The sequence below is a fragment of the Protopterus annectens genome, chromosome 5.part0 (genome assembly GCF_019279795.1).
Source record: "Protopterus annectens isolate FY-2018-M chromosome 5.part0, PAN1.0, whole genome shotgun sequence".
Lineage (NCBI taxonomy): Eukaryota > Metazoa > Chordata > Ceratodontiformes > Protopteridae > Protopterus > Protopterus annectens.
This window is the reverse complement of record NC_056735.1, coordinates 653,755,501-653,782,387: the sequence shown is the minus strand read 5'-3', so window position 1 is coordinate 653,782,387 and position 26,887 is coordinate 653,755,501. Positions and strand designations below refer to the sequence as shown.

General features: G+C 39.5%; 1 protein-coding gene across 2 annotated transcripts in view; it reads right to left on the bottom strand.

Moving 5' to 3' along the window:
- AGPAT3 (1-acylglycerol-3-phosphate O-acyltransferase 3) overlaps window positions 1-26,887 on the bottom strand; it is a 1,609,180-nt gene that overhangs the window by 907,781 nt on the left and 674,512 nt on the right. For both annotated transcript variants that reach the window (XM_044072498.1, XM_044072499.1), the window contains exon 3: window positions 13,913-13,999. The gene's annotated coding sequence lies outside the window, so the exon portion shown is untranslated. The remainder of the gene's footprint in view (window positions 1-13,912; window positions 14,000-26,887) is intronic.

The window sequence follows — 26,887 nt, the reverse complement described above, 5'->3', positions numbered from 1 at the left end:
AAGAACCGTCTCAGAAGCCGGTGCCTGCTCAGTGGCTCCGGACCCATCCAAAGTAGAGACATCCTCAGGTTACATAGTCAAAGAGTCGTCTCGTGGCATATCAGAGTCCGAACAGGTCTCGCTAGAGGCCTGCGAATCCACTGAAGCGGGTATCAGGGGCTGCGAAAGCACCTTGCTGAGTACCGGTAAACTGGTGACTAGCTTAACAGAAGCATCGTTGGCAGCTTTGGACCTGTGCGGTCTGTCTCTGTTTTTATCCTTATGTTTTTTCGGAATATCGGTAGTCGGGTGGCTTACTGAAGCCATTTTGGAATATGGAGATCGACAGCGAAAGAATTTAGCGACAATGAGAGCCCGACGATGAATGGTTCGGCTGTTAAACGAGGCACAAAACCAACAGTGAGGTACGTCGTGGTCTGGGCCTAAACAGGTGACATAGTAAAAATGAAAATCTCAGTGTCGTTCCTTTCCACAGGCAAGACAATTAACTTTTTCTGACATCGGTTAGAGCAAGAAAAAAGGATCCCCAACAGGCTACTTAGCTTTAGAAGACTTCTGGATGATTCAATTCGTAAACGAAAACTCAGGTTGCAGCCGACCGGCACTTGCGAACTGATTCTTCTTCGGGCTCCTCGGCAGGAAAGACTGATGTAATGGTGTTGGCTGCCTGTTTTAATACCCCTGATGACCTGACATCAGTCCTGGAGTGACAGCATCCAACGCACAAATACTAAGTCTCTGGTATTTGGGCCGACTGAGGGCTACCTGCAGGCAGATAACCCAAGTGTGATGACTGCAACAGTGAAACACAAAGAACATCTGAATTCACTAAATGATAGGAAGACTGAAACTTCAATGGCTATCTTTCAAGAAACTGCTGATTTGGCATAGTGGTATGTTGCTCTAACAGTAGTGCACAGAGTACTGGGTTCAAGACTTGGCAGTGAAATGCATGGTGGTAACATAACATTTTATTCTATCAACTTTCCAAAATTATACAAGCAATGTTTAAAATGTGTCCCTGGTTTTGGGGCTTTTGTCCCCTCCACAATGCATTTTGGCTTTTTCCAGATTTCTTGTACTGCACAGTTGAGAGATGCAGTTGAGTGGATTTTACAAGGAGCCGACAGCTTCAGGGAAAGAGAAGTTTAGTGTTGATTATGCTGAGTCTGCTTGCACTGTTAAAAGCATAACAGGTTAAATACTTGCTTTTGATGGAGAAGGCTGTGGGTTCTACTCCCACAGTATGTAGATGCATTGCTAATATTGTACTGTGTTGTTGTACTTTTAAAGGGGGTAGGTATAAGAAGTCAAGGTTGTAGCGACAGATACAACAGAAGTGACAAAATGTCATGCACAAGGGCATTTGTGCTTCAGTAGAAAGAGCACAAAATATGATTAACCCAAATTCAGCAACAGAAAATCAGAATTATGTTCTGTGCTGCATTAATAAGGAAATATTTTTTAAACAAGTACTGTACATTTTCCAGCATTCAAGATAAAACACATTTTTCTACTGCAGACAGTGGAGGAGCAAGAGTGGTCAGTTAACAGCACCTGGATTACAATGATAGTTTTAATGCTTCAGGATGAATGTAGGAGAGGGTCTGTCAGTACTTGGTCTTGGACTAAAAATTAGAAGTCTTAAAACATGCAGTTTTCCTAGTTTATTTTGTTGTTATTTACAGCTACTGAGTTGGTCTGATAACACAAATCAGAGCAAGTCAAACAAAAAAATGAAACTGTGCAAGATGCCCATGGCTTGCACTACTGTCATTTGATATATATATATATATATATATATATATATATATATATATATATATGTGTGTGTGTGTGTGTGTGTAAGTAGACTTTTATGATGGAAATGTTCTGAACTGGGCAGTTTTGTCATTATTGGTTCATGCATTTTGTTTCACTGCCTGCTGGAAAACTGTTCAAACAATAAATTTAAAATGCGCTTTAAGTCTAACAAGTGTGCTGTATTATACAAGGAATATAATTTACTAAAGTCAGGAAGGTGCATCAAAGAACACATGTATGTTTCTTGATTTGTGTGCAATGGGCCCATGATTTGAAAACAGCCCAAAGGTAATCTTTATCCACCACTGGCCAATTGCAATTTCTTTGGATGTGGTGTGGGTTTCAATGCTGTTTCAATGAATGTGAATTTCAAGGGCAGATAAGTTTTAATGCCAAGTATATTTTCATTGTGAAACAGTACTGCTTTGTTTAGCAGATGTCTATTAGTGTTTGTGCATTTTGATATAAAATGTAAATATAAAATCCAAATAAACATTGTAGAAGTAAAGCAGTATGCACAGTAGTGTTTATGGTAAATGGGGCGAAATAACCAGGTAATGGGACACTGGAATGACTGCAAGGGGACTTTTTTGCCATATTTTGGTTGTCTGTTCTTCAGTTTGCATTTCAAAGCTGGTTCCCATAATTACATAATTGTTTATGTAAATTGTATGTTAATCAGTGGACAGATTTGTACCTATTTTTCATGGGCCTTGTCCAAATTTTTGATGTTTCCAGATTGAGAGGTGTTTTTTTTGTGTGTGTGTGTGTGTGTGTGTGTGTGTGTGTGTGTGTGTGTATATATATATATATATATATAGATATATATATAGATATATATATATATATATATATATATATATATATATATATATATATAAATATTATGTAATTTTTTTGTATATTATGAATATTAGTAGCACAGATTTGTAGTGGCTCTGAGTCAGATGATATGGTTTCATTTAGTGGCACGGGCACCGCAGGAGCCAAGATTGGGGATGAGTGAAGAGTTGTGTCTCATTCACAAGCAGAATCCTTTGTACCTTTTCATTATACTCCCTTGAGATTATATCTGAAGGACTTTATGGGAGACTCTAAGGGGTTTGATTGGAGAGAGAAAAATCAGCAAGCAAAGGAGAGTAGTACTGCTGGAACTGAATTCATCCTAAATTCTTGTTAAGTACCTTCTCGAGGTAGACCCTGTATTTACAAAATCTAACCAAGATGACACTGACATATAGACTGTATTTTACATGGCACGCATCACTGACAGAAGTAGGTTAAAAAATAAAAAAACTAAAGCTGGGTGCATAGTCCCAGTATAAAAACGTGCCCAATCCCAGTATGCGCACTCATGCCAGGACTGGAAGAAAATGACTGTAGAATCCTCAAGACAAAGAAACATTCCTATGATAGGATTAGGCTAGGCTTAGTGGGAGAGGATGACCCCCTTGTTGTAGAAGGAAGTAGTAGTCCAGAAAAAACAAAAACTGACAGGCCAAAAAAAAGCCATAAAATTGATAGTATGGATTATTAATAACAAAAAGTATGTATTACTATTAAGCAAGAATCCCAGGAAAACTGTCAAAAGCTTCAAATGCAAATTTGTGTTCATTAATACAACCTTGTCGATTTGGAAGAAGAAGCGACTGAGGAAGTGCAAAAATATAAAGAACAAATCTAGAGATTGTTTTAAAGGTATAAAAATGAAATATGGACATGGGAAAGAAAGACAGATCTGATATGGTGCAATATTTATGCAAAGGAAAAAGCCAAACTAATCAATACAAAAAAGCAGCACCAAAGACATTTGAAGAGAAATACATGCAAAGACATCCAGATATGGAAACCTTCACAATACAACAATAAGAAAAAATAAAGGGGGAAAGGGAAAAAAAGGATTAGTAATGGAGAAGTTAAAGAAGCAGAAACTGAAGTTATGGATTACATGTGAAGTGAAGAATTAATTGCTGAAAATCCAATTCCATAACATCACAGCATGATGTCTCCAAACTATGGACAAACAGGTGGAATGGGAAGCATATGATCACTTGCCACATAAAGATACTCTGGAGTCTTCAGCAGGAAACCAGTATGAAATTACAGATGGAGATGTACAACAAGAGAAGGAGCAAGAAACATGTCAACTCTGATAAAGTCCGTGTTGTGGAGTGATGGGCCAGTGAGTTCTCATATGAGACAGCGATGGATGATGCAGGATGCAGCTGAAAAGAGCATGTCACAGGTAGATGTTCTGGAACTTTTTGTAGAATGCCTGCAGGAAAAGGAAAATAAAGAATGTGCCCACAGTTACGAGGAAAATGACCTAAAGGAAGAGTTGCTTGATAGAGATGAACAGACATATTAAGACCAATGAAAGAAACCGATTATAGAAAGTCAGTAAGAAACAAATGAACACAGTAATTAGGACTATTAACAGAAATGTATGAGATATAACAGAAATAAATATGATAGATTACTCTGCAGCTAAATTAATAACAGATAAAGTTTTACCACAAAAATACAGGGAGATAAGGGAAAGGACAGTAAGAAATCAAATGCCATCATGGAGGTATCAAACAGAGAAAACTATTAAGCAATTAAAAGTGTCACTATTAGAAGAATACTGAAGAGGGAACAGATCAACAAAAATACTTAGAAAGACAGACGTGATAAACAACGAGCATTATTAGAACAGATCAGGATCTATCATACGTTCACAGGTTCATAGGTGTGTACTAGGCTAATGGCCCTGGAGCCTTTACAAGCCTAGCCCATAGGATTACCCTGGCATCGTGCCACCCAATCTTAGTTCCTAGTGCCTCTGTCGAGTAGAGCCACTGGAGTGATCCCTAGGGTGAATTTTCTATTTCCCATGCACTCATCAAGAGTTTTCCTTGAAGAGGGCCAGTGAGGTGCTCTGCTTAACATGTATGGGAAGTCTATTCCACAACATGGGCAGTCTCTGGATTATGAACCTGTCCCTCCAGCATGTTCTGTTGATTGTGGTAATGAGGTAGAGGGTTGTGGAGCGTGTAGTGTGGAGGGATTGGGATTTCTTTAGATGTAGCATTTTTAACAGAGCTGGGGCAGACATGGCTTTGTAAGTCAAGCAGAGATTGCCTCTAAGTAGGCGATATGAGACAGAGAACAGTTGGAGTTTTTGGAGTCTGTCCATATAGGGCAAGTGTTTAAGGCCTAGGATCCTCTTTGTGAGGTACTTTTGCGGCCTCTCCAGTTGTAGCAGGTGTCTACTGAGGTACATGCCAAATGGGGCATTGTACTCGATGACTGGCCTAATGAGGGAAGAGTAGAGGGAGACAATGGCCTCTTTCTTCCTATATGCAAAACCCTTAGTAATGAGATGTGCCACATAGGACTTTCTGACCACAGTGGCAATGTGGTGGTTAAAAGAGAGGTTCATGTCAACCTGTCTTCCTAGTTCTCCTAGAACACCTTCTGTGTTCAGTGGACTACCATCGATGTGGTAATTCAAGGGAACTTGGTTTTTCCCAAGGGGGATGACGACACAATTTTTGGCATTGTGCTTAAGGCCATGGTTCTGACACCAGTCGTTGGTCTCATTGAGGCCTTTCTGTAGGATGTCAACATCACTTGGGGAGTTAATAATAACTCCCAACTTGCAATCATCTGCATACTTTGTCAGCCAGAGTCCCTTTGTGTTGGTCTGGACTTCAGAGAAGTAGATACCAAACAGGAGAAGACCCAGGACTGAACCCTGTGGGACTCCACTCGTAACTGGTCGACAGTCTGACTTGGAGTAAGCTACTTTCACACTGTGGGTTCTATCTGTGAGCCAGTATGCAATCCACCTAGTGATATAGGGGTTGATGCTTAGCTTAGTGAGTTTTTCTATGATTCCTTTGTAGGGAATGGTATCAAAGGCCTTGGCCAGATCAAGGTAGGCTGTATGAACCACCTTGCCTTCATCCACAGCTCTGGTGAGTGACTCAAAGAAGTCAATCAAGTTGATCAGGCATAATCTATCCTTCACAAAACCGAACTGTGTAGGATCCAGAGTTTCGAGATTCCCTACATCTTTGTTTATTAGGTCCATGATGATGCATTCCATAGCTTTGCATACTCTGACTCGTCAGCCTAATGGGGTGATAGTTCCTGGGTCTGTAGTCATTCCTCCATTGTGGAGAGGGATGACTGTAGCAGTGCGCCATTTGGTAAGGACAAAGCCTGAGGTGAAGCTGTGATTGAACAGGGCACACAAGTGAGGTGCCAGTTCACTCTGTAGTTCACGTAGAACACAGCTGGGGATATTGTCAGGTCCCACAGAAGCTGTACTCTTGGCTTTGGACAGTGCTGTTTTAACCTGTGCAGCAGTAATACTGGGTGCCTGGCAATCTACTGGTATTGTGATTGGACCTTTGGGGGGGGGGTATAAAGTTGGCACTGAATCTGTTTGCCAGAATACTTGCAATATCTGTTGGCTTGGTATAGGAGATACCATTCTGCAGTAGCTCAGAGCAAATTTGGGTATTGCTGTGAAGACTCTTTACATAACTATAGAAGGTCTTGTGGTTGTCTTTGCTATCTGCTGCAATTTTATTTTCATAGCTAGCTTTAGAGGATTTGATGAGGGATCTCAACCTTTTGTTGAGGCTGATAAGTGAGTTTTTCCAGTCTTGGGACTTCACCTTATTCTGCATTAGTTTCCTCCTTCTGTTGTAGAGTTTTTTTATGGCAAGGGACCACAAGATTGGCTTCCTTTTTTTTTTTTTTTTTTGCGGAGAGTGTCTTGGTTCTATTAGGTATGGCGAGATCCATGCATTTGTGTACATGTTCATACAGTGCATTTGTGTATGATTCGGTGGTCATTTAACTATTCTCCATTTGGATAGGTGCCGTGAATTTAGCCACCTCTGTTTTTAGAAGCCCAAAGTTAGCTTTGGAGAAGTTTTCACGGTGGTTACCTTTGTGGGGGTGGGGTGGGAGGGATATGGATTTCCAAGGTTATTAGTTTGTGGTCGGATCTAACCAGGGAGGAGTTGACTACTGGTGTAGAGCAACGGTCACCCATGTTAGTAATGACCAGGTCAAGAATGTTGCTACCTCTAGTGGGGGTAAGAATGAACTGGTCCAGGGCATTGGAATTAATGAATTCCAGAAAGCATTGGTCAAGTGTATTGGTACACGAGTAGTTTTTCCAGTTAATGGAGGGGTAGATGAAGTCGCCCAGTATGAGTGTTAGGTTGGACCCTAATATTCTCCAGGGTGCTTAGGAACGTGGAGTGAGAGTCTTGGGACATGGTTGGGGACCTATAACAGGCTACGACTTGAATCACTCTCTTACCCAAAGTTAGCTGTACCTGAAGTATCTCAGACGCGTTATGCTGAGCTACCAGTCTAGAGGTGTGCACATCCTTTATGAATATGGAAACACCACCACCTTTGGAGCTTCTGTCCAAGTTCTGGGGCTGAAAGGTGTGGAATGAGTTATAACCTGGTCGTGCAGAGGGGTGCTTTCTGCTGTCTTGAACCAGGTCTCTGTTACAGCACAAATGTCGATGTTCTTCATTTTAAGGGCGTTTATATCATGCTATCGAAAGATGAAAATAGCGAAGGCTATTTAATCGAACCTAAAATATCTAAACCACATAATATCTAACATTCAGAACTGCAAATTTTTTCCTTGGGGAAAAGATCTGCTATTCCAAAACGCATACACACAACACAAGCACACCTAAAAAACATCAATCCACACACATACACTTATAATCCTACAACTAACCCTACACTAAACTGTACATACACTACTATCTATCCACTTACCTTAACCCAAACCCTAACCCTAAGGTCCATCATTATCGCACACTCACCTAACCCGCACCCTAACCATAACTCACTTAATCTGCCCCTAACCCTAACTCAAATAACCCATGCCCTCACCCTAACTCACCTAACCCGCGCCCTAACCCTAACAACCACACAATCGCACACTTACCTGAACCCGACCCGTAACTTTCCACCACAGCGCTGAAAACAGTGACGCCACAGAACCGGCCAACCAAATTCTTTCCCTAGGAAAGAATTTAGTGTTCTGCAGCTTCGCTATTTTTAGTGTTTGGTCAAAATAGGTCGATATTAGAACATTCAAGTTTTAAAACTTTGATGTTCTGATATAGACCCTTTTAAGGAGTGCTTCAAGTGAGTGCATTTTGAGATTTAGACCTCTAAAGTTGACCAGCATGGCCCTCAGATTGCATTTGTTTGTAGCTGTTATGGTGGTAATTTGGTCTTTGGAACACCGCCTAAAAAAGACACTATAGGGGTGGCAACAGCCTTGGCCAGTATCAGGAAGCCCAGTGGTGACAGATGCAGGCCATCTCTGCAAAGCATCGAGGTCTGTCAATTATGTCATCTCAGGCAGACAGATACTGGATCCCCTTAGAATGACATCAGAAACTTAGCCAATTGTTGAACTCAATCATTTTTGGCGTGTACTGTGGTATCATTCTAGGTGATGGCAGGATGCTGCTCAGGGCTAGGGTCATACCCGCCTGGGCTACACAATCCGAGAGTTCCTCCATGTATCTTTTCATGTAGTCCAGGGAGGTACTTCTTGGGTCATTCACACCCACATGTACAATGACAGAGTCATATTTGTACCTGTTATTGAGGGACATGACTGCGTGCATTATGTGGCGGATCCTGGCACCCGACAGGCGGCTGACTGTTACTTTCTCATTATTCAACCTAGTGAGTGGGGCATCAGTGTGCCTCACTATCAAGTCACCTATGACTACTGTGTTGGGCATGCCTTTTTGCCTTAAGGGCTTTGGTTGAGTGGCACACTGTTTAGGAGAGTTATACATCTCGTGATTAGTGTTGTGGTGTGGTGGTCGAGTGCATTTTGGCCTTGGAGGTCTCTGCTGTTTGGGTAGATTTTTATTGAGAGCCTCAGCGAAGGTGGGTGTGTGGTTTGTGTTTTTATGGGAAGACAGTGCTGGTGTGTGTTCTGGAGGGTTATGTGTTCTGTGTGGTTTGGTGCAAGTGCTGACCTTCTCCTCCTGACCAGCTATTCTGGTCTTGGCTTGAGAGTGTGTTGCTTCCAATTTGGCTATACAAGTGCATCTCTCGCAAGTCTGAGTGTTGGGAGGTAAGAGGAGAAGGTTGTCAGTGTATATGAGGCAGTTGCTACATTGACTCAGCATGCCCAAGTTCACCAGGTTAATAGGAGAAAGCACAGGGAACTGACCTTTAGACATGCCTGGAGGGGTGGGGGCATTAATAAGTACTGGAGCTGTCTCCTTGTAGAAAGTTTAGTGCTGGTAGCACTTTTGTGTGCTACAATACTTGCTACAAGAAGCCTGGTAGAGTGCTAAACTAATAAGCTAGTAAAAGTGCAGGAGAGGAGAGAACTAGCAGATCTAAGGGAAAAACTGAAGAGTACACTTTGGCACCACTCAGAAGCTTACAAACAGTCCTGGATACAGCAAATTTGTATCTGGACTAGACTAGTTACAGGAAAAGCTGGAAAAGCTCAAATGCGAGCTTTTAATCCAGAAAGTTGAAAAAGATGGAAAAACTGCCCAAACTACAATTTCTGGGCCAGAAACCACTCCTCTTGTGGTAGATAGGCTACCTAGTGCTTACAACTCCCACTGACAAGCTGGAAGGCTTCCCTCCAACACAGAAAGGCTTGGGGGGCTCAGAAGCTTACAAACAATCCTGGATACAGCAAATCTGTATCTGGACTAGCCTAGTTACAGGAAAGGTGGGAAACAAGCGTAGATGTGGGCTTTTAAACCAGAAAGTTGAAAGTGATGGAAAAAACTGCCCAAACGGCCAATAAGCTACAATTTCTGGGTCAGAAACCTCCCCTCTTGTGGTAGACAGGCTACCCAGTGCTTACCACTCCCATTAATAAGCTAGAAGGCTTCCCTCCAACACAGAAAGGCTTGGGGGGGGGGGGCTCAGAAGCTTACTGCAAACAATAAACTTAAGACATTAGCACAAGCAGAAATACTTTGAAGATATAACAATAAATATAAAGGAAAACTGCAAACTAAGCAATTCATTGGTGACCCAAAAAAGTTTTAGACAGAACTACTAAACAAAGCAAAAGGCATAGAAACACCAATAAAAAAGAAGAAATAAGACATTTTGGATTAATATACATGAAGACCCTGTGGAACATAAATATGCTGAATGGACAAAAAAGTAAAAGAAACAGAAAGAAGTTCAAATGTACAAAATAAGAAATGGGATAAATGCCATAGAAACAAACAAAATTAAGAAACACTCTCACCTGGAAAACCCCAGGCCCAGAAGCAGTACAATGTCTGGCTAAATGTACTGACATATTTACACAAAGACTTGGCCCTAAGTAAGAACTACTTACACGTGCACTCTAATCAGACACCAACCTGTAGAACAGGAAAAATGATAATTATCCTTAATAGTGAATCTGCAAGCTATCTTAAAAGCCAAAGGATGAAAGGTTAATATAGGCAGTTCAGGACAGAGGGCTACGTACACATCAGTTTACAAAGTCCACTGAACATGTGAGAGAAACAGACAAATGCAGGCTCTGTAAAACATAACTGGAAAGAGTTGCACATCTTGTTGCTGGGTGTGATACACTAATGGTAAAGGGCCTATATACTGAAAGGCATAATAATGTGGCAAGACTGTTGCATTACAGATTGTGCAAACACTAATATATTGAAGTAGCTGAGAAGCATTGGAAACATAAGTCACAAAGCATTATAGAGAACAATGCAGTTCATATCACATGGAATCACTTATTACCAACAGTTAAAAAACTGATGCGAGAAAACCAAATACAGTAGTGCATGAAAAGACAAAAGTAGTACTGATTATTGAAATTGCTATATCCGGTGACTACAAGGTCATACAGAGACACACAAAAGTTATAAAATACAAGGTTCTGCAGGCAGAAATGAGGAAAGAGAGGAAGAAGGATGCCCAGACAGTCCAACAGCAGTAGGAGCAATGGGTCTCATAAAAAAAAAAAATTACATTCATATTTAGGTATGCTACAGATGCAGGCAACTCCGTATGAATTGCAAGAGGAGTCAATTCGAGGCACATTGTGGTTGCTGTGAACAGCACTTCTGGGTAACATCAAAGACTGAAACAATACTAATTTCACAAACTTTAATAATTTTGACTTTGGAATGGGGTCCATTCCCGTCATGGTATTAGAAAACCCAAAAGACTTGTAGAAATGACACCAATCTCACTATTGTTTTTTTACTATGAGTTTACCCCCACCATCATTGTTTGAACTGTCCACAACATTGCAGCTCATTTGCAGACAGTATTTACATAACAGACTGTGCAACCACTGACTTTCAAATATTTCACAAAAAGGCAGTATTGTCATCACAAACAGGAGCTGGAGAACAAAATGAAGAAGTGCTTAAATGAAGTTTTTCTTTTTTCAGATCCAAAGATATGTACTTAAGTGAAGATTACAAAAGATGAATAAATTAACACTTGGTAATAAAGACCATACATGTCTCCTTATTGCATTTCTGAGACTATAATTCTGTGCCCCAGAAGTATAGAAAATTATGTGAAACTGCAGAACAGCAAATGTCAACTGCCGTTCTCCTTTAAAGATGCTTTTTTGCACGAAGCAAACTTTCTTGTATCTTCCAATGTAAAGGGCTGCACCACCCACACCCATTCCTCTCAACCTCTCAGCACAAGAAATCTGGACAAAGCCTAAATGAATTGGGGGACAAAGGCTCCAAAATAGGGACAGATTATAAATATTGCTCTTACAGACTTAAGTTTGTACAATAACAGCATTTGTTTTAGCATGGATTTTTCTGAAGGAACTGAAGTCTGAAACTCAAATGTATGACATTATTTAGTTATTTCAATCCCCAGTGATTTGCCAAAAAAACCCACAAATTTTATGAGGAACAGGTCAAAAATATGAGGCAGAAATCTGGACATTCTGCACAAATCTAGACAGCTGATTGGTATGCCCATACCTCCACAGTAAATCAGACATGGCCATACCTTGAACAAAAAGAACTTCTCCAAGACAACAGCAATCTTGGACTTGTGTTTTTATGTCCCCATTTTTGCATATTCATTTTTACAATTTTTGGATTCGCACTTAAAATCGCTGAATTTAAAACTATTATCAGCATACGCAACCCATATTTTATAGGAAACACACCAACAAAAGACTTTATGATAAACCATCACGATTTCATAAGGTAAACCATGGTTTGTGTACGACAAAAACAGCAATCAAGGTTTATCCACGGAAAAAGGAATACATGGGGGGATAAAAACAGAAGTACCAACAAAAAGATAGCTGTAAAAAAACAACAAATTGCACACCTTGTTTTAGCAAATAAGCTTTGAAATATACTCCAAAAATGAATTTGAAGGATCATTACATGGGATCACACCAATTCCTTAAAAGCTACACACAAAGTACATTCTAAAACAACTTGATGGGTTTACAGATAAAATACCTTAATGCTTTAATTAAGATCTCTGAAGAAAACATACAAGGCACAAACTTTTTAATGGCTACTGAATTAGGAAGGCTTTGTATAGGTTCACAGGTAGGTACTAGGCTATTGGCCCTAGGGCCTACACAAGCCTAGCAAAAAGGTACCCTGGCTTTCGCAACCCAAGAAAATTATTTTCCTGTGCCTCTGTCAAGCAGAGCCACAGAAGTGATCCCTGGGATGAATTTCCTATCACCCATCCAATCATCAAGATTTTTCTTGAAGAGTGCTAATGAGGAGCTCTGTTTGACATAGGTAGGTAGTCTGTTCCAAAGTATGGGAAGTCTCTGGGACAGGTATCTATAGCTCCAGCATGCTCTGTTTATTGTGGTGGCAAGGATTAGGTCCCTAGAGCATGTAGCTTGCAGGGATTGGGATTTTTTTTAAGTGGAGCATGTCCAATAGCTCTGGGTTTGACATAGCTTTGTAAGTTAGGCAGAGATCACCTCTGAGTAGGCGATATGCGACGGAGAAAAACTGGAGTTTTTTGAGACGGTCTGCGTAGGGCATCTGTTTGAGGACAGTAATCCTCTTTGTGAGGTATTTCTGCAGCCTTTCCAGTTGTAGATATCTTGTGAAGTACATACCAAAAGGGGCAACACTAGGGAGGGTGGGAGGGAAAACACCGCAACACTAGGGAGGGTGGGTGGGAAACTATTACAGCTCCTGGCTGTAGCCATTAAATGAAAGTTTTAAACAGATCAAGGAGCAAGCAGACTCTAGAGAATGCTTTTAACTGCAAACAGACTAGACTAGAACACAGAAACCTACACTAAAAGCCAAGATCTTTTAAGAATTTGAAAATTACCTTAGCATTACCAACAAAAAACTGGAAAAACTCATAACCATTGGGTTTGGAAGTTAACAAAATTGTTAGATACATATACATATATATTGTACTATGTTTATAGCAGAAATGTGAAATGGCAAGCAATTCTACTACAATTCTGAATAACAAAAATAAGTGTAGAAAACACTGCTGCAGTATTTGTAATATATTAACTGTTAAACTGGTTGACTGCAAGTACCAATTTGATGGACTTTAATAAAGGTTGTCTAGAGCAGTATATATCTCTGGTACCTACATTGACCAATTTTATTCTAGACAGCAAGAAACATGTAAAAAATGATTTGCTAGCATATACCTCTCACACAGCTCTTCTGATGGACAGCTAGGAATCACAGAATCAAACCAAGTACATAAACACAGTGTTCGTATCATGGAGGGGGGAAAACACAAGCAAGAGTGGAAAAACACAAAGTATCCTGAATCAACACTTACTTTTGCAACAGCAGCTTAATAGGGAATGGATCAGGCTCTTCAAATAACAACTGAAACTGTCAGACATCATAGCTTTAGAACCATCAGAGCCTACAAACACTTGCAAAAGAAAAGTGACATGCAAGAGGACAAGTGAGCCTATAAAGGTGTCAAAGGTTGCCTTGTTACTGTCCAAGTTATTCACCCTCCAAGGACTAAAATTACAACTGAATATCAAGCAAGGCAACAAAGAAAAATGTAACATAAATAGGCTACACATTTAAAACAATCATACCAGACAGATACTCACCTTTAGTCACTGAAAGGCATCAAAATTACATTCTATGGAGTCCTAGCATGTTCAGGGTGCTGCACAGTAAGAAGTTGAATGGAAGCTCTATGAAAAGAAAAACATAAAAAAATACATTCAAAAATAATATCTAGGTTATAAATAAAGTATCACTACACAGAAACATCCACCGAAAAAGTAAACATCATGTTCTTTCATTTAACATAATTAACATATACAGTAGTGAAAAAGTCCAGGCATATAGGAAAGTTATTCTTTACCACATCCCACCTGATTTCTTCAGCACATTAGATTTCAGTTTAAGATATTTACACTGCAGTTTATCATAGTGTCACAATCTGTTTTTGCGGTTTCACATAAAGGGGAAAGCAATTGAGCTGATATCAGTATATCCATCACCATAATATCTGGGCAGTGGTCTGAAACAACCAAACCCAAGAAAACATGTTAAAACTCAAAGCTAAAAACGTATATGCTTCAGATACACAACTGAAAACTACTTTTTTTCTGAATAAAATTATATTCTGCACAGAACACATTAATTTAGAATAAATTAAAAATGTAACTGCTCTCATTCAGTTCAGATAGCCAAGATCCACATATGAAATAGCAAAAACATGTATTTGTACTCAGAAAACTATATCTTATGCAAACGTCTAACATAAAAGATTAAATACTTTTCACAAACTATTGCATACCCTGGCATTTCATTCTAGAACACGATGTCATACTTATCAATTTTTCCTCTGGAAAAAAGTAACCAATACAACTAAAGCAAAAGTTATTATTTTGCCTTTTTCTGACTACAATATAAAACCCTTTGGAATTAAGAGGCAGTCTGGTTGTATACATTAAATTTTAGCTTGCGGAAAATAAAATTCATAAAGACAAGTTGATAGGACTTGGATTTCAAGCATAACTGTATTATATTATACCTACAAGAATCTTCCCAGGACATCTGTAGTTTAAAGAAAAAAACAAAGAAAAGTAAAATACAGTATATCACTACAAATTATACATATTTTAAAGAAAACATAATTTTTCATCATACACCTGATAGGAAATCTCTTTGATGATTCTGAATAAACAGTCAAACCTGACATAAAAGAAAAGATGATTAACATTTCTGAATTTACCCAGCAGTGCAAAGAAGGAACACATGTTAAACAGACACATATGAGGTTTTTAGTTTACAAAACAAATATTTAGAACAGTTTATGACCAAAAACAACAGAAAAGAGACATCTTACCTACTACGAAAAGATCTCTCTCAATATATGAATTAAGATTCTTTACAACTACTTTGTACAGATATGCAGAACATAAGTTTATTACATCTTAATGTAGAGCTTTGTATGTTTTATGATAACAGCAACAAACTGTAACAGACCAATTTACAGCACAGTTCAGAGTAAGGCATTCGAAAAAGAAGCTGCAAAAAGTAAATTTCCCAAAGTACAACAGGCTCTGAACTATACAAGCAGCACATGCGTAATCAGAATTTGAAAATGTTCTGTTCTTTATGTGACAAATTATAGTAAGATTCATTGATAAAGGCTTTCAGGCTGAAACCACTCTGTTGACTCTTGTTTTTTATGGATTGAATTTATATTTTTTCCATTCACAGTGAGTGCTGTCTTATTTTTTGCATTGTGTACTGTTGGTATTTTGAGCCTTTGCACTTGACGTCTGTGCAGTTTTCTTGCTGTTGTAACAAATTATAGAAATAAACATAATAATAATAGCCATTTGTTAACCAGGTTAGGCGAAACAGACACACAATCCTTTTTCTGGAGTGACCAGAGAGCAATGCCTGGTTAAGTGTCTTGCTCAAGGTCACACCGTAGGTAAATGAGGGCCCAAAGGAATCAAATCCCTGTACCAGAGGAAATTCAGTTTACTGCCTTAACCCACTGTACCAACTGCCAGGCAATATGCTAACAAAATTTCGTATTTCTTACCCTACTCCACATTTATAATAAAGAGGACAAAAGGTCTGAATGGAATGTTAAACAGAGACCTTTATTGTCACAGACTCCAGTTACAAAATATCAGTAATTTTTTTTCTAAAACATGTTTCAAAATGTACCACCATTTCATTAGTACCCTGTCAAGTACCTAGAGTACCACACTACATGATAACATAATCATAATCACTGCAGAGTACGTTCTAAGATCTGAATTTAGAGACATGTGTGATGTCCGGCTATATCCCACCAGACTGTCACCAATTAAATGTGATGTCCGGCCAATACCCCCACCAGACTGCCAACAATAAATGTGATGTCCCTTACCATTCTGGATCAGTAACTTAGGAGCTTCAATCCTCACTACTGACTCCAATGTGAGACTGTCACTTAAACAGGAGTAATATTTCACAATTTTTCCCTAACAGCACAACAGGAACACACTCAATAATATGGTACTGGACTGTATACTTCTGTCCAACCCTAATGTAACTCCTTATTACACACGTCAGAGCAATGTGTCCCAGTTTAAGACCTCTGATACACTCACACTCAAAGTAGATTTAAATCTCACACATCCAAACACTTCTGGGAAAGCCTGACACAGATTTCCATCTGTGTCCTTTCCCCAAAATAATACAGTAATGCTGCCACCAATCAGTGTGTCTTCATGCCCTTCTGAAGGGGTGTTCAGTTATGAAAATTAAATATCAAAATAAATGATAGCTAAACTCATAGCAGCCAGGTCTTCGAGGGGACCTGGGAAGTTTCAAACAGGTATAAACACCTTCTAATATCTAAAGAAAAACACTGCTTACCAGCCACAATGTAAAGTTATGAAAAATATTTAATAATAAGTACAATTACAAGAATGTAAATCAATAACTTTCAATAAACACCAGAATTCAATCACCAGAAATATAAAATTAAACTGTAGGACAGGAGTTCATCATTCTAGAAACATTCTATCTGAATAACTAAGCTTTCCTAATCTAACTAAAGAATACTCTCCCTGATATAATCTAACACATAAAAGCAAGGCAAAGGCAGGCTTACAGTTTTTGGTGAGTTCTCTTTTCTTCGGGTGTCACTGCAAAGCACTGTAACTGACTGCAACTCTTCACAAACTGCTCAGCACTTAACTAACTTGACTAAATGCACAGTTTAACAGTCTTAACTATCTCATTTTTAAAAAGAAATAACAGTCAGCAATTTGAAAAAGTTCCTTTTCCTGTCAATCAACTGTTCAAATAATCACCTAGCAACCAGGAACATTCTAATGACATCACTTACTGTTCAGCTGTTTCTTCACAGTACTTTACAATCTCCCTCTCAAACATGCATAGTTAGAAATGCATCAAAACACTGATGGATTCCTTAAACATTCTGTTTAAACAGGGAAATACACTTTTTTAAAAAAAATTACATTTCACAATTAGAGATGCTGGCATACAATGTAGGTTAATCTGAAAATATACACAAATCTCCTGCCAGACATGCTAACACTGATGACAGCATTTACAGTTTCTTCACATACCCCTCACATGACTCGAGCACCATTTTCAAGTGACCCTTGAAAACTGATGCTTGAAAAAATGGGTCTCTCTGGGAATACCAACCCAGTCCTCTTCCTGGACAATCCATTTACATTAGCATTATTAACCCCACTGCAGCATTTTTTTCCTTCTGAGGACACCTGATTGAGCACAGCCCCACTCCATAATTTGAAGCATCTACCTGCACAATAAATTCTTTACTGTAATCTGGGCTAGCTAACACAGAGGGTCCTCTCAAAATCTCTTTTATTTTATGCAATGAATGTGCACAACCTGTGGTCCATACTACCTTATCCAGTTTATACTTCCTGGATCGGTCAGTAAGGGGTCCAGCTATGGTACTGTAATTGGGCACATGTTTCTTATGGTACCCCACTGTACCTAAAAATGCTCTCACTTGTTTCTTACTAACAGGAACTGGCCATGGAGATAGTAGGGGTTGGTCTTTAAATTTTGCACCCCACAACAATTCCACAAACAAGTCAGCAGGTCTGACATGAAGTTGGCACCTTGATCAGTCAGTATTTCACATGGAAAGCCTACTCTGCTGAATATTCATAGCAAAGCTCTTGCCACCTTTTAAACACCAATATCACCTGCAAAAGGAATATTAGGGACTTTAGATAGAAGTGGCAGATGGTCGGCTCTAGGCTCTACCAATTGCCGCATGACCTCACCTTCCAGCCCTCCCTCAGGAGTCCACTTTCTAAACAACAAACCTTCCTTCTCTGCCTTAATATCTCCTTCCCAAGGAATATTATGGACTATAACTGGAAGTAGCAGACAGTAGGCTCTGGGCTCTACCAACTGATGTACTACCTCACCCTCCAGCCCTCCCTTAGGAGTCCAATCTTTTTACAACAATTTTTTTGTTCCCATATACAGACTCCCCTATTCCTTGATCCTCAGGTGCTTCCTTAGCCATCTCCCTCAAGCTTTGTACTGCAGGGTCCCAAAGTTGAAGCTGCTTCAACTGTACATATGCGCTCTATCACTCATCCCACTAAATACAGATGACAAGCAGGTGGGGTAGTTTTAGATGCTTTATTACACAGAAACAGATCAAGATGGACAGCAGCATCATAAAATATAAACAAACTAATACACACACCTTACAAACATGCATGCTTACATCTCAACAGGTTACTACAAAATGGCAGTCAGGCTCGCACATGCTCAGTATTTGTACACTTGTGCAAGCCCTTAGATAGCTTCTTAAAGGTACATACACACACACTGATCTACATCCTCCCTCTTAAAAAGATTGCCCATGAATGAAAATAACATTGCAGTTAGAAATGCATTAATATGGACATTAGAAACATCATGTCCAAGTTGTCATGTATCTATAACAGGGTCTGGAGATGTGACTGGATCTGATAACATAACAATCTGGACTGGGTTTAGCAATAGGAACAGTCTTTGGTAAACAAGTTGTATCAAGAACTTTGGGATTCATCACAGGAACGGGAATATTCACTGGAACGTCTTCTGGAACTGAACACTGGACAACTCACTCTGAGATAAAGAGTCTTTCCTCACAAGCTAGGTGCCTTATAGTATAGGCTCGGACACTGGTATCAAATGTTTCTAATTCTGCCTAAACTCTACTCCTTGTGATTCCACAATGTAGAATGTTGACTCTGGGCAAATATTCTTCATGACTCCAATCCGATCATAACCTCTGGACGTTTGCATTCTTACCACTTCTCCCTCTCATAATGGATTGAGAGGTTTGCTGGTCTTATCGTAGTATGACTTCTGGGTTAAACGCTTCTTCAACAGATTAGTTTTCACTGACCTGTTGTTTCTGACGCAAGGAACCAACAATTGACTACTGATTGGTAATGTGGTTCTGGTTTGTCTTGACAGAAGTCTCTGGGCAGGTGAACCAAAATGTTTATCACAAGGAATATTTCTGAGATTTAGAATACTCAGGAAAACATCACTATTGTCTCGTTTTGACTTCTCTAGTAACTGTTTTGCACTTTGAACTGCACGTTCTGCCAAACCATTTGACTGCGGATACTCTGGGCTACTCGTGACATGAGTAAAGTCCCACTATTCAGCAAATCTTTTGAACTGTTGGCTTGTAAACTGTGTGCCACTGTCCGAAATAACTTTGTGTGGACAACCATGGACTGCAAAATGGCACTTCATCTTAGTAATGACAGTACTGGATGCTAGATTAGAAAGTAGGTCAATCTTGAACGAATTTGAATAAAAGTCTACAGACACCAAACAATGTTGACCATTCCACTTGAAAATGTCGGTAGCTACTGTCGACCAAGGTAGTTCAAGAAACTGGTTCAGCTGAAGTGTACTTTCTGTTGATATGACTTAGTACTATTACATTGAGAGCAAAATGACAGCACTTTCTCGACATCTTGTGACACAGAACACCAAAATACTAGCCCTCTCTCCCTTCTTTTGGTAGAGTCTGCTCATGGGTGACCTAGATGTAAGATAGTAATGTACTCTTGTTGCAAGGACATTGGAACAATTACTTTTGGATCGTTCGTAATGATACTATTGTCAGACAAAATCTCATCTCTGCATGGAAAATAAGGTTGCAGTTCTTAAGGTAAACTAGATTGCTTTGACGGCCATCTTTCTTTGATAAAGTGTTTGAGCTTTTGTAAAACTGGATCTGTGGCTGTGTGATCTCTAAGCTCATCAAGCCATGTGGAAGAACAATTTCTCACTTCCATTACTTCAAATCAAGTTGCTCATTCTCATGCTGTTCACTGGTACTTCTGGGTGATCTGGATAATGTATCAGCAAGATAAATAAGTCTGACCTTCTTGTAGACAAGACTGAAATTATACTTTCGCAATCTCAGAATCATGAGTTGCAATCTGGCTGGAGCTGAATGCATAGGCTTTATCACAATAGTGACTAGAGGTCGGGGGTCTGTTTCGATCTGGACAGATCTACCATAAACATAATCATGGAACTTAGAACATGCAAACGCAATTGCCAAAAGTTCTTTCTCGATCTGAGCATTCTGCATTTCAGTTTGGGTTAGACTTCTCAATGCATAGACAACAGGTTGACCCTCTTGTTGAATGAATGCACCAAGACCAAATTTTGAAGTATCACATGAAAGAGTAACTGGCTTGTGAACATCATAATATCTGAGAGTAGGTGGACTGGCAATTTCTCTGTTTCAGAGCATCAAATGCTCTCTGGTTTACTCAACATGCTCTTTCCAGAACTTTTCTGAGGTTTCTGTCATGCTCAGCTTCACCATTACCTCCTACTAGTATGTTGTCTGCTATAATAGCGCAAGGATACCCAGAAAAAATTTGCTCCATAGCATGCAGAAAGATTTCACTTGCAGAATTCACACCAAATGGCAATCTCAGATATCTATACCTTCCAAATGGAGTACTGAAAGTGATTACCAGTGAAGATTTCTTGTCAAGCAAAATTTGCCAAAATTGATTCTTTGCATCTAAGACAAAAAAAAAACAGAGGCATTTGGCATATGAGCTGTGACTTCTTTGACTGTGTGCATTGGATGATGACATCTTTTCAGTGCTTTATCCAAATTTTGCAAATCAATACATATTCTGATACCATCTGAGCTTTTCTTATGAGCTATCACCATGGAAGATACCCAATTCAATTGGTTCTTCAAATGGATAAATCACACCTTGTTGCACCATTTTGTCTAGCTCAGCTTTGACTCTGGTCTGCATACCTATTGGAACTTTCCGGGCTGCCCTGACAACTGGACTGACATCTAGGTCTAACTTCATGGAATACACAACTGGAAGCTTGCCTAATTTGTCTTCAAAAAGATCAGCACAGGTGGAAAAAAAACAGACTGGGCAAAATTAGTATAGTCGATTTTTAAGCTAACATGATGGACTTCCTTGTTAAATGAAAGCAGTCCCACTTTTGAAATGGTCTCTGAGCCCTAAAAATGACTAGATGTGCCTCTTGACCACATAAGATAACAAGTCGAGGCTTCTCTTAGCAGAGTAACAGGAAAACATTACTGAGCCTTCAGTTTGAATCTCTTCACCACCATAAGCAGCAAGCGTCACACACTTTGCTAAATCAAGCCTTTCACCAGCACATACTCTAGAAAATGTTTCTGCAGACATAATATTGCACTATTTACCTGTGTCAACTTTGAGCTCTATGGGTTTGTCATTTATCCGAACAGTAAAAAACACTTCATTCTTGGCCCATAAATCTACTTTACTGTTTCATGAAGCACAGACACACTATCAACATAAAAAGCATGTGACAAATGGTCACAGCTTTCTAACTGATCAAGTCATTTCTTGAACCGTTCCCTTTTAATAAAAGAATGTGTGCCTTTTGATTTACAAAATCTTTTGAAATTATTCCATTTATTACATTTGAGGCATTGCTGACCAACAGCTAAACTTTTTCCCCATTTACACTCATGACTTCCACCACAATTACGACAGTTAGCAATGAAACTGGGTTGCGGCCCTTGCTTTGAGTTTGCTGACTCACTTTTATGCTTCACTGAGGCTGTGCAAACTCTGGAACTTGCTACAAAGCTCTGGGGTGTACCAGTGAGTGCTGCAGGGGCTACAGTTGCTGCCATGTGGTTGAGCCGGTTTCTTTTAACCATGTGTTGCATACTATCAACAGGAGCTTTAGAAGTTACTGGAAACATGCCTTTCTCATTCGTAAGCATATTTGTGTGCTTTTCTGTGAACTCGTATATCTGACAAATCTCAATGGCTTTATTCAAAGTTAAATCACTGTCACAAAGCAAAATCTTTCCTACAGCATCATCTTTAACACCACACACAAATCTTTTATCAACTTGTACCTTAAATCACCAAATCTGCACGTTTTAGCCTTGTTTCTCAAATCAGTTACATATGCTGCAAAAGTTTTATTTTTTATTTTATTTATTTTACATTTGTTGACCGGGCTAGTCTAACTGGATATATGTCCTTTTTCAGTAGAGGCCTGGGGAGAAAAGCTCCACATAAAAAACAAGAGCAAACAGAACATTACAACTTCAGTTACAGTTCACTTATGAGACACAACAGGTGTTACATGGTAACTTAGCATTCATGATAGATAATAGTAAAACAAAATAGAAAATCCCTTTATTTTTGGATCAAACAACAGTAGAAGAAAAGAGTACTCAGAAGGATGTGGGAGATTCCCAAAACAAAGTTATAAATACGGCACAGGAGAATAGAATAGTTATAAACAAGACTGGGAGAATTAGTTAAGGGTAGCGACTCATCTATAAGGCAGGGAAATAACCATACAGTCTTTCATGGGTAAAATACGTCTAACTTAGAAGGTAGTGGTCTTAAAGTGGCTATAAAGTGAGTAGTAAATTGGTGCTATAACCTAGGATAACAGGAAGAGAAATCTTAGTCAGGGTTAGTACAAGGACTTAGCCAGTGGGTTGTAAGGTATAATTTCTCCAGATATTCTAATAGTTTCACCAGACTTTTGATCCCTTATGTAAAATAAGTGCCTTTCCATTGTAATGTTTGTCTGGGGGGTTACATGTTTCTCTAAATTTCCATTTTAAGCACTCAGGGTCCTCCCTTGACTCAGCCGATACAACAATATGAGGGTCTTCTCCCCCTCCTGCAAAAATAGCAGGTACATACACAAATGAAAATTCCCTTTCAAAGGCTTCTAAAATTAAGCAGAATAAATGCCTTTGTACAATCATCTTTATCAGAAAATGCAGCCTGTATGAAAATGTTGTACTCTTTCTCAAGCACTCTCCAGTTCTCTGCAGTATTATTATCAAACACAAGTGCACTGGGTTTTCGAAATTCGTCTGCCATACCAACAAAGTATGCGCAAACAGACTGAAAATATGGCCCTTGTAATTATGTATGAACAAGTTGTGCTGTGAGAGCTTGTAATAACATTCAAATGCACAATAAGCTCTTTTAAATAGAGGTTCTCCTGTTCGACTCTCGGCTGGAGTGCCTTGTGTGTGGAGTCTGCATGTCCTCCCCGTGGTCGAGTGGCCTCCGAAAGTCATCCGTGAATGGGCATGCCTTCGTTGAAGGTTGGGTGTTGGGCTGGCAACTCGGCACCATAAAAATCTACTGTCAATCATTAGCGGACCAGAGTTCTGCTGTAGCGACCCCTAACTGGGAAAAGCCGAAAAGAAAAACAACAACTTTGCGAAATATGCTTTAAAAATGTCTGTATCTTGAAAAATAACTGTACTGTAATACTACAAAAACACGTGAACACTTCAAACACTTCTGCTAATTCGGCTAGACTTAATTAATGGGAAAAATACATGCTTAGTGAAAAATGTGGTCGTTTCTATTTATTTTATTCATTTTATGCACTTCAGACTTTATTTCAAACATTTTTGCATAATAATTTATTTAAATATCGTTTAGAGCCTTCTGTATGCTTCATTTCATGTTTTGAAAATAAGAAATACTTTGAGCAAGTTTTAACATATAAAATTTGTTTCTGATCGGTTTTGTGAATTATATGTGCAGTAGGGATGATTTGTGAATTATACGTGCAGTAGGGATGATCCACTCGTGTATATACCTCCAACACTAACTAAATGCCTCTCGGACTCAAACTGAAGAAACTGGAGCACTTTTTGGCAACAAGTCATTTATGCCATGCCTCTTCTGACACCATGTCACTTGTCCCTCTAAATACTTACGACAAGCAAGCAGGGAAGTTCATTTAGATGCTTTATTACACAGAAACACATCAGGATGGATAGCAGCATCATAAAATATAAAAAAACTGATAAACAGACAGACCTTACAGACATACATGCTTATATCTCAACAGCTTACTACAAAATGGCAGTCAAGCTCACACATGCTCAGTATTTATACATTTGTGCAAGCCCTTAGATAGCTTCTTAAAGGTACACACACACACACACACACACTGATCTACACATCCCTACCAAGCTCCCCTTCGGCAGGAAGCCTAGTAACTTCTGACAGTTGTACCTCACTGTCAATCTGGGTATCATCACTCCCTTCCATTCTTGCAGTCACCTTGTCCAAGGGAACATCAGTACCACCCAGTAGCTGTGGCTCACATTCAGACTTACTGCTATCAGATAGCACCTTCTTTGAAACAGCCACCATGCCAGTCCTGGCTTCATGTATGAGATCTTTCTGGGTCTCTCCCAGACTACTGGGCCTACATGCCTTTCTTCAAGCCTGACTGTGTGTCACTGCATGTACACAAGGTACTGCAATATCAAAGTCATTCCCTATCAGGACATCTGCAGGAATATCCTCAAACACACCTACTTGCTTGCTTCCTCTTCCACTCTCCCAGTCAAGATGAACCCTAACCAAAGGTATTTGGAATGGGGTTCCTCCCAAAGCTCTGACTGGAGTGGACTGCCCAAGCAATTACTGCTGTTCTCTAACCACTGCAGGCCTCACAATGGTTATATCAGAAGCCGTGTCACTCAGCAGTTATCTGTTTACCTCCTATTAAGATTGGATATAAATCTTGGTGATAATTTGGCACCCCAGATGTTTCTAAATAACTTACCACTGGCAGATTGTCATCCCCACTTGCTGGCTCCCTCACCTTCTGTTTTTCACCTTGTCTCGATGGACATTTGACTGCTGTGTGCCCACTGGTTACACTTGAAACATCTAATCCCTAACCATGCACTTGGATTAGTAGTTTCCCCCGTTACATTATTTTATGTTTATTTATCTCTATTTTGAGTATTTTAGACAGCTGCAAGGTATGCTTCTAGGGGGAAAGTGGATTCTTATCTGACTGTTTGTGTTTGCTACTTGTTTTCTTAATTTTTACATGGTTTGAACAGGGCAGCTAACTTATGTAAATATGTCCCTGTTTTGACACAGAAATTTTGTATGCTGCTTGTCTAACTTTGTTTTGGGGCATTTTCTATTTTTCTGGAAGGGTTGTGAGCTGCTCATGCTTGCTTTACTAGTGACAACTTACCTTGCAGCCGACTTCCTTCAGGCATATGTTACTAGCAATCAAGCTCCTTCCCCGGCTACAGCATGGACAGATACACTGATCCTGCTGGTTCTTCTTCAAACGTACCTAAAAAGAAAAAAACAATTACATCACAAGTCCTTGGCTTCAATGCAGGCTGTTCCTATGCCTTAGCTGCTGGTCTCTTTACCCAGGCAGCACTGGAGGTTCCCCTTAAATCTGTCTATAATGCTCCTGGTTCTGTAGTGGCCACTGCTAGTTCATCAGACCACTTGTCTGTTTCCTTGAATCCTTCTGGTGTAGCTTTTCTAGCCACTATGCACCAGGGGGTCAGACATGTCCTCTGCAGTTGTTCCAGTGCCCTGCTTGGGCATGGCAGAAACAACCATTTTGGATACGGGAAATACTTTGGAAAGATCTTCTCAAGCTGCCCGGAGAAAGAGACCTTTTGCTCAGGATATGCAGTCTGATAAACATTTGTCCTTTAGGAATGTACCTAGAAAAAAGAAACAGAAGATTAATCACATTGAAAATACTGAAATAGTTTCTGCTTGTAAAAATTATGTTCTTACCCTGGTCAGGAGTTTATTACAGACAGTCAATTCCATGTGTCATTTGCCTTCTCTTAATATTTTTCCATTCTTTTATGGAAAAGACTGCTTTTTTCTGATGACTCTGATGACGAAGAGATTGGGTTATCTCACCTCAGGGTTCTACAGTTCTAGACTCCAACTCACCAGATAAAGAACCTGATTGTCCCTGTGGAAGCTTTCTGTTTTTCTGAGACTATTTCCACACCAAGGACATATTTTCTTGGTAATGAACAACTGTTCTCCCATTGTCAGGTAGATACTATGATTTACCTGAACAAGAAGTTTCTAAACCTGCACCCAATTGACCTCATTTTGTCGGCACTTGAGGATGCCTTTAAATCTGCCTATAATGCTCCCAATTCTCTGTCATCAGTTCCTAAAAAAAGTAGGTAAATTGTACTGAGTTTCACAGGCTAATCCATTTCTCTACTCTCATCTTATAGCTGATCCATCTGCTATAATGCCTACAGATCCAGCACAGAAAAAGCAACTTTCTTCCTTCAACCCATTTCCTGGGGATAAGAACGGGGAATGGCTGGAGAGATAGGGTAAAAGACATTTTTTCTTCTGTTAAGTTAACCTTCGGAATCCTGAACTACTAGGGCTATAGATGGAAGTTTATTTTAAAATGTAGCAATAGCCTGGAAACATTTTCTTCTTCTATGATCCCTAAAGTTAGGTCTTCAATGAATCATATTTATGTCTAACCCACTTCAGGTTTCCAAACATTAACAAGTGTGTATGATTTTGCTGACACTGCTTCCAGGGCCTCTGCTTCAGCTACTGTTTTAGATGATTTGTTTGGGTGCACAACCAAAACTTTTCAGATGAGTTAAAGTCAGAAATTTTGAGTTCATCACCGGACACACAGATTTTACTTTGGCATGCTGCTGCTACACGTCTTCA